Source organism: Nylanderia fulva, unplaced genomic scaffold (assembly GCF_048542155.1).
Source record: "Nylanderia fulva isolate GAGA-0341 unplaced genomic scaffold, ASM4854215v1 Scaffold1061, whole genome shotgun sequence".
NCBI classification, from domain to species: domain Eukaryota; kingdom Metazoa; phylum Arthropoda; class Insecta; order Hymenoptera; family Formicidae; genus Nylanderia; species Nylanderia fulva.
Window position 1 is genome coordinate 21,854 of NW_028189260.1, and position 8,555 is coordinate 30,408.

Genomic DNA, 8,555 nt, shown 5'->3' on the forward strand with positions numbered 1-8,555 from the left:
CTCAATCCGCATTTGCGAACACGAATTTTCCCCGCGCCGGGCTAGCGCGTAGCCATCCTTCCACATCTTTGAATTCCATTCGCGGCCCCTTTTTCCCCCCATTACAGTGTTCCGGGGAAACCCAAACCTCACCCGCGAAGGTGAAAAACCACCCCCGTTCGGCTCTTGACGCTGCGATTTTTTTAAAAAATTTTCGCGAAAATTTCCGTCGGGGCCCCCGCTCAGCAAATTTCGATCAACCCAAGATTCCGGCCTTTTTTCGTTAAAAAAATTTATTGCCCCCCCTTTTTGTAAATTTTTTTCAAATTTGAAATCGAAACTTTTGGGGTTTTTTTTTTTTAAAAAATCGAAAAAAACCCTTTTTTTTTTTAAAAAAAAACTCTCATGTTAAAAAACCAAACCCCCCTTTTTCCCCCCTTTTCCCCCAAAAAAAAATTTAAATTTTTAAACAGTGCCTTTCCCCCCTTTTTTTGGGGCCTTCGACCGGGGCCGGGGGCTGGGGTTTTTTTTTTTTTGACTGTTAACAGCTGTTTTTTGGGGGGTACGCTTTTTTTTAGTGAACTCGTTCAAAATTTCCCCGGGGGGGGTGCAAAAAAAAAAAAAACCCGTGTAAAAGGGGGAACCCTTTTTGAAAATTGAAGCACAAAATCAAAAAAAAAAGCTCATTTTTTTTGTGCGATATCTAATTTTTTAAAAATTTTTTTCGCCAAAAGGGGCCTATGCATGCCCAAAAAAAACGAAAAAAAACCCTTAAAAAAAAATTCGAACATCCCAAAATTAGATCCCAAAAATTTCACCCCTTCCCTGACCCCAAAGGGAAAAAAGCCCCCCGCCCCCCTACTTCTCAGATCACAAAATTTAAAAGATGCGGGAAAAACCAAAAAAACCCGTTTGGGTTTTTCGCCAATTTTTTACATGAACTTTTTCCCAAACATCACCACCTGCACTCCCAAGTCAAATTTTCCCGCGGGGCACCCCCAACGACACTCCCCTACCGGGGTCAAATTTGGGGGGTTCGTTTTGGGTCTTTGGGAAAAAAGGGAGAGTTTTTTCCCAAACGTTTTCAATCGAGTTTTTAAAAAAAAAAAAAGCCTGTCTAACGTACAAAAATTCAAAACATTTATTTTTGTGCCCAAAAAGGGGAAAACCCCCTACCGCCCATCAAAAATTTTTAAAGTTTAAAATTCTGAAAATTTTTTCTGTAGGGGGGAAAAAATTTTCCCCCCCAATTTTAAAAAGGGGCCCCCGGGTTTAAAAAATTTTTGTATAACTCGCTTATTTAAAATTCCCCCGGGGCACGGCAAAAAGGGCCCCACCGAATTTTCCCCAGCCCACAAAAAAAAACCCCCGCCGAAATTTGGCCCCTTTAAAAAAATTTGGGGCCCCGCCCCGGCAAACCGGAGCGATATTTTTTTTATATTATTTACACAAAACTCGACAAATCCTTGGCCAAGCGGGGGAAAATTTAATTTTGGAAAAAAACCGTCTTTCCTGGGGGGGGGTTTAAAAATTGCGCGGTTTTTTTGGTTTCCCCCGTTTTTTGCGCTCTCGACCGGGCCCCTTTTACCCATCCTTTTTGACCCCGATAAACAAAACGATTTAAAAAAACGCGAAATTAAAAAAAAGGGGGTGTCACTTTGCATAAAACCCAAAAACCCCGAAATTTTTGTTTTCCCCCGGTGGGGAATCAATCATTTTTTAAAAATAAAAGTACCCCCTTTTCCTGGGAAAAACCCCGCCAGCGTACGAAAATTTTTTGAAAAAGGAAAAACCTTTCCCCCAATTTTTCATTTTTGAACATCCCCCCAAAAAAACCCGAGAAAACCCCCTCGTGAAAAAAAGGGGCACCCAAAAAGGGATCAAAACCCTTTTTAAATTTTTTTTACCTCCGAAAAACCCGTTAAAACTAAAAGGGGGCCCCCGGGTTTAAAAAACCCCGGGGCACTCGCCCCAAATGACGTTTCCCCCCCATACCCCTTTCAAAAACTGTAACAGCGCGTCCATTCCCCCTTGAAAAGCCGCTTTCCCCGTGCATTAAATTTTCCGGGGCGTTCCAAGGGGGGCCCGGGGCCCCATCGACAAGGATCTGGTCCCCTTTTTTAAAAACCCAAAAAAATTTTGTGCAGCATTAAATTTCCCCCAAAATTTAAAAACCGCTTTTTGGGAACGGGGGATCGGCAAAAAGCAAAAAAAACTTTTGACAAACCGTTCATCAAACCAAAAACCCCCCAAAAAGGGGACACCCCGGGGGTTTTTAAAACCAAAACCCCCGTTAATTTTAAAAACTTTTAATTTATTTTTGGGGCCCAAAACCCCCCTCGACTTTCCCAAAAAGAAAAGGCCGCTTTTAAGGGGCCTTTTTGTTCTGATCCCAAAACCCGCAGGATCAAATCCTAGAAAAATTATGGGGGGCGGTTTTTTTCCCGGGGCACTCATCCTCGGGCGGCGTTCGAAAAAACGCGGTTTACAAACCCCGCTCAAAAAAAACCCCGCGGGGGGGATCATACCCGGGCCTTGCGAAAAACAACCGCTCTCCCCTTTGTTCCCCTTGGAATTTCATCATTTCCCCTTTTTGGGGTGAAACTAAAAAAACCTCCGCCGATTTTTGGGGAAAAAAAGAAATTTTTCCCCCTTTCATCAAAAAAAACTATTTAAAAAAAGGGGGGTGCGACGACCTTTTTTAAAAATTTGACCCCTCTCAAATTCTAAAAGGCCCTTTTTTAAAACGCAACTTCCTTTTTAAAAAAAGGGGCCTTTCCCCTTTTAACTTGGGGAACCGACATTTTCCCCCTTTAAAAAGGGGTTTCCTTCGCACGGAAACCCTTTAAAAAAAATTAAAACGAAATGTGGGAATTCAAATTTTTTAAAAAATATTATGTTTTTGAGACCCCTGAAAAAGCGTCTCAAAACCCCCAAAAATTAATCGACTCGAACCCCAACCCCTATATATTCCGCCCTTTCCGTATTCCCGGGGCTAACATTTTAAAAAAACGCGAATACTTTTTTTTTCAAAACCCCTTTTTAAGTCGAACCCCAAACGGGAAAGCTTAAAGGGGTCATTATATCCGGGGCCCCAAACTTCAAAAGGACCTTGCTGCAGTGTTTTTTCCCCTTGGCGCAATTTTTGTACTTTTTCCCCCCGCTGGCAAAAATTATCCCCCAAAAATTTAAGGGGGAAACCTCGCGATGTATTTCCGCGCATCTTCTGGGCCGGGGCCCTCTCCAACACATCAAGTTGGGGAAAAGGGTTTTTTCCCGGGGGGCGTAGGGGAAAAGATTTTTACTCCGACTTACTTTAAAAAGGGCATAATAAAATCCCAAGATAAGGGGCTTCTTTTCCCCTTAGCCACATCCTTTTTCCCCATGTAAAAAAGTAAAGTCAAACCCCTTTTTTTTCCCCCCCCCGACAAAAAGGGTTTTTTTTGCTCGTCAAACTCGCGACAGATTTTTTTTTTTTTCCCCAAAAGGGGGGGTTTTACGCTACAAAATTTTGGGGAAGCAACTTTTTCCCAACCCCTTTTACGGGAAACGAAGAAACCAAACCCCGGGCCCCTTTTAAAGCCCAGATCTAAACAAGATGAGACTTAAAAAATTTTGGGGCTTTTTGGGCCCCAAACCCAAAGCGACATCTTTAAATTTCCTTTAAAATTTCAGGGCCCCCCGGCCCAAAACCCCCAAAAAAAATTTTTTTTCCGACATCGGGCCAAAATTTTTTGATCCACTTGGATGGGCAACCCCCTTTATTTTCCCCCCCAAAATTTTGATGCAACACGGGGAAAACCCCCAAAAAAGTGATTGGGGCAATTTGCCCCGCCAATTTTTGCTTGAAGCCTGGGACAGTAACATACTCATCTTAAAAAGCTAGAAGAGGGGATGATTCCAAAAATTTTGGGTTCAACTCGGGCCCCCCCCTTTTTTTCATCTTTTTGTTGGGGGGGGTTCTCGGTCATCTACCAAAGCCAAACCCGCACGGGTACCTTCCCGGTTTTTTACGGGGATGGAAGGGGCTCCCCGGGAATCTTCCCCTTTCCGCAAAAACAAAAGTCGCTCCTGTCAAGTAATGATGTTTTTCCCCCACTCGGTTTTTTTTTCACCCAATTCCCCCCACGGGTCATTCATTTCCCCCCGCGAAGCCTCCCACTTTTGGGAGGTTTAAAAATTTTTTTTTTTTGGGCCGATTCCCCCCAAATTTTCTTGCCCGGCTAGCCCCCCCCCCTTTTACTACATGGAAGACAAATTTTTAGCGAATAGATTTTTCCCATATTCCCACCTCTTTTCCCCGGGGGTTTTTCCCGGGGGGCCCCCTCCCAAAAAAGGGGAAAAACCCCCCCCCCTGCGCATCCCCGCGGGGTCTCTTTTCCCCACGACCTTTCCCCCAAAACCCTTTAATGGGGGTCCCGGTTTTCCCCATTTGGGTTTTAAAACTTCCGAATTTTTTTCCCAAAAACTGACCGGGTTTCATCCCCCGCGCTAAGCGAGCAACGCGCGCCCCAAACCCCCAAACCCCTCCCCTACTCCGTTTTTCGCATTGGGAAAACCCCCCACAACTTTTTCGGGAGGGGGGAAACCCCCTTTGAAACTGCAACACTACGGGTTTGGTTTAAAAAAAATTCCCCCCCTCTCGAAAAAAACAATCCAATCTGAAATACCAAAAACCCTTTTTGCTTTTTCCATTTTTCCTAAATCCGTTTTAAATTTTAAATCCGCAAAACTTTTTTGGGTTTGTTCATTCCCCAAAAAAAAATTGTTTTTATAGCGAAATACCCCCCCCTCATTTCGGCCCCCAAAAAAAAAAAACTAGCAAAACCCCTTTTAAATTTTAAAAATTACTCGTAATGAACAAATAATTCCCAGTCGGGGCGGCTAAGGGGAAAGGGCCCCCTTAAAAAAGGGGGCCTTCGCAATCCGATTGTCCCCCCCAAGGGCCAAAAAATTGGGCGGGTTTTCATCATGGGCAAAACCCCCCCCAATGCTGGGACCCTGGATCTTTAAAATTTTAAAAATTTGCCCCCGGGTTCGAGAAAATTTTTTTTTTTCCCGGGGAGCCATCTTTTTCCGCCCCTGTACTCTACAAAAAATTTTTTCTGTACACGAAAGGGGTTTAAACCCCACCGGGTCATTTTGGGGGATTTTTTCCCAATGTTGATTTTAAAACGCTTTTTCTGGGATTCGAAAATGCCGGTTTTTGAAATTTTGCCCGGGGGAAATTTTTTTTCCGGGGAAACCCTGTGGACGGGTCATAAAGGGCCAAAACCCTAAATTTCCGGGGTTTGTTTGTATGAAAAAAAAAAGGGGATTTTCCCCCCCCGAGTCGTTTTTCCCACCCCTTTTAGACCTTTTCCCCGCCACCTTAAAAATTTTTTTTTTTTTGTCCCCGGGAATCCTGCAAAACCCCCTTTTTTCCGGGGGAAAAAAACCACATTCCAAAGGGGCCCCATCGCGAAATTAAAATAGCAATCGGCGGCTTTTTTTTTTTAAAAATTCCCCGGGGGTTGGGAAAAAAACCTTTTTCGACCGCGGAATAAAATGGCATTTCGTGCCCCCCCTTCCGCTCCCCCTTTGGTGGAAAATTTTTGGGGGGCTGCCGTACCAGCGTCAAATACCCTTTAAAACGCTGTATCGGTTTTTAAAAACCCACCAAATTTTAAAAAAATTAAAAAAAACCCTTCCTTTTCGTATCGAACGTTTCCCCTTAAAAAGAGACCTATTTTGGGGGGGTGTCCCCCCAAAAAACCCATGAAAATTTTCATGTATTTTTAAAAACCCGGGGGGCTTTCCCCCTCGGAGGGCCCATCTTACTGGGCCCCAAAAAAAGCGTTCTCGATTTTAAAAAAAAACCCCCTTTTTCCCCCTGGGAAAAGGGTTTTCCCCCAAATTTCGAAAAATTTTTTGGGAAAACTGGTCAAAAGCTATTATTTAAATTTTTTGTGCGGCCAAAAAGGGGGAAAAAACGCAAAAAAATTGCGACTGTAGGCCCCCCTCGTTCCCTTGCGGGAAAAAACCTTTTCTCCCCCCCCCTCTCACTGGGAAACTCGGACGGGGCATCCCCCGCCTCCCCCGGCCCCGACGGGGGCGTTTTTGTCTTTTCCGTCCCACCGCGCGTTCCCCATAAACGTCCAATTTTTAAAATTTGTTTTTTTCTTCCATCGGTATCAAAAACTTCAAGCGATTTAAAATTTTTTTCCTGGCGGGGGGCAAAAACCCTTTCCCTTAAAACCCTTTTTAATAATGTTCAAAAAAAAAATTTTGTTAAAAACACCATTTTGGGGTTTTAAAAAAAAAAAAAACTTTTCCAAATTTGTTTTTAAGCGTTCTAGTCATAAATTTTAAGCGTTATAGTCTTTACTTCGAATAAAATCATTCGAGACGGGCGGTATGTTCCGGAACCGTTGAAAATAATTGAGAGTCTCCGCGAAAAGTTAAATGTCGCGCGATCAAATATATTGAGAACCATTCAATCGTCGCATTAGCGAATCACGAATTTCCACGCGACCGAGGCATAGCGCGTAGCCGATCCTTCTCACACCTCTTTGTAATTCGCATTCGCGGTCCCTTTTCCCCAACTCAAGTGCGCGGTGTATCGATTAGGATCTGTCGCGCACCCCCGTTTATGCCTATCTGAGTCGCTAATATCCTTCCTCGTTTCCCGTCCTTCTTCTTGTTCCGGCTCTCAGTGTATTAACACATTGCCTCGTTATTGGAAATTCGTATCACGCGTTTTCACATAATCCTTCGAGTTACGAAAGGGATTCTTTTCCGCCGGTCATCGGCAAAAATTTGTGAGAATAATTGTGCAAGCGATATTTTCCATTATTTCAGTTTTTATTTTGTGAAATACATGCATAGTTCGGCTGCATTACGACCGCATGTACACCACGTGCTCCGACATTACAGTGTTCCGGAGACTCTCAGAGACCTCGATCTCGCGAACGGTGCATCGCGCATCCGCGTTCGGCTCTTGATCGCTGCGATCTTTGTAAAAATTATCGCGAGAAGATTTCCGTCGAGTACGCGCTCAGCAATTACGATCAAGCACAGATGTCCTTCCGTTCTCGTTAAAATTGATTGTCCACCGTTCGTCAAGTGTGTCTAATTCGAAATCGAAACTTTAGTTTTTTTTTGTGAAAGATCGAATAAACCTTTTTAACCAAACTCTCAGCTGTTAACAATCAACCCCTTCTTCCCTCTATTCCCGATCAAAATTAATTTAATCAGTGGCATTCCGCAACAATGCTTGTTCGTATTGTAAAAAGTACAATATGACAAATATGTGAAGTTATTTTTAAACTTATAGTTTTGTGTTTTTAGATATTTGAATGTTACATCAGTTTTCGTCAATATGGATGATGAGGATTTTCTCATCTCATGCATTCTGCAATTGTGTTTTCTGGCTTTGTTACAAAAAAGGAACAAAGCAAGAGATGGTTGAATCGAAGATGGTGGGTGAGACCCATAAACGTAGCACGTCCAATATATGGGGACTTTGAACATCTCTTCCAGCAAATAAAATGATCCAGATATTTTTTTCCGATATGTGAGGATGAGAAAGGAAACTTTCATGTTACTGTTAGAGATGACAAAACCATTTCTAACAAAATGAGCAAACGCGCATTCAGTCCCGAACAAAGATTAAGCTATAACTTTAAGGTATTTATTCCTCTTATTTTGTATTATTTAATTCAGACCACGTATTATTTTAATGTACTATCAGTATGAAAATTTATACACGTTATATCTATGTTATATATATGTTAACGATAGATTTTTAGTACTAAGTGTATGTCGAAAGACGTCTTAACTCCAAGTCAGACTGCACGCAGCAAGCAGTAAGCATCGAAACAACAGCTAATACTGCTCGCCTAAAATCCAACAGTGTTGAATTTGGAGCAGCAAGCATCGAGCAGTATTGGCTGCTTCCGTTACTTGCTGTTTGCTGCGTGTAGTCTGAATTAGACTTAAAACCTATTTCATACTGAAAATCTATAGGTAACATTACATATATAACATATAAATTTTTATACTGATAGTATATTGAAATAATACTGCTAAAATGAAAAAGTGAAATAAACTTTGTAAGCAATATTATTTTTATTAGCATTTCATTCATTTATCAAACCTATTTTTTGCAGATATTTAGCTACTGGAAATCAGATTTTGTCCGTTGCATTGGCTTTTTAGATGTGGAGAATCCACTGTCAGAAAAGTTTTCCATGAAACCTGCTCTGTCATATCAATGGTATTACAACCCATTTATCTTCGTTTACCAACGGAAGAAAGTGGAAAAATATTTGTACAGGTTATATGGATAATTGGAATTTCCCAATTGTGTTGGGTCATTTGATGGAAAACACGTGCAGATACAAGCTCCGCCCATTCGAGGACTTTCAATTATATTTTTCAATTATAAGAAACCTTATGTAGTGCTAATGGCAGCATGTGACTACAAATATTTTTTACGCTAGTTGATATTGGGTCATCGGGGGTAATGTGATGGGGGATTTTTACTTCTGAAAATTTATATGGCTTTGAAGAAGGAAATTAAATCTTCCTAAGGG

The 8,555-nt window shown here is 42.0% G+C and overlaps 1 pseudogene; it reads left to right on the plus strand.

Moving 5' to 3' along the window:
- The first annotated feature begins 7,230 nt into the window (after nt 1-7,230).
- On the plus strand, nt 7,231-8,482 carry LOC114938719 (uncharacterized; annotated as a pseudogene).
- Nucleotides 8,483-8,555: the final 73 nt, after the last annotated feature.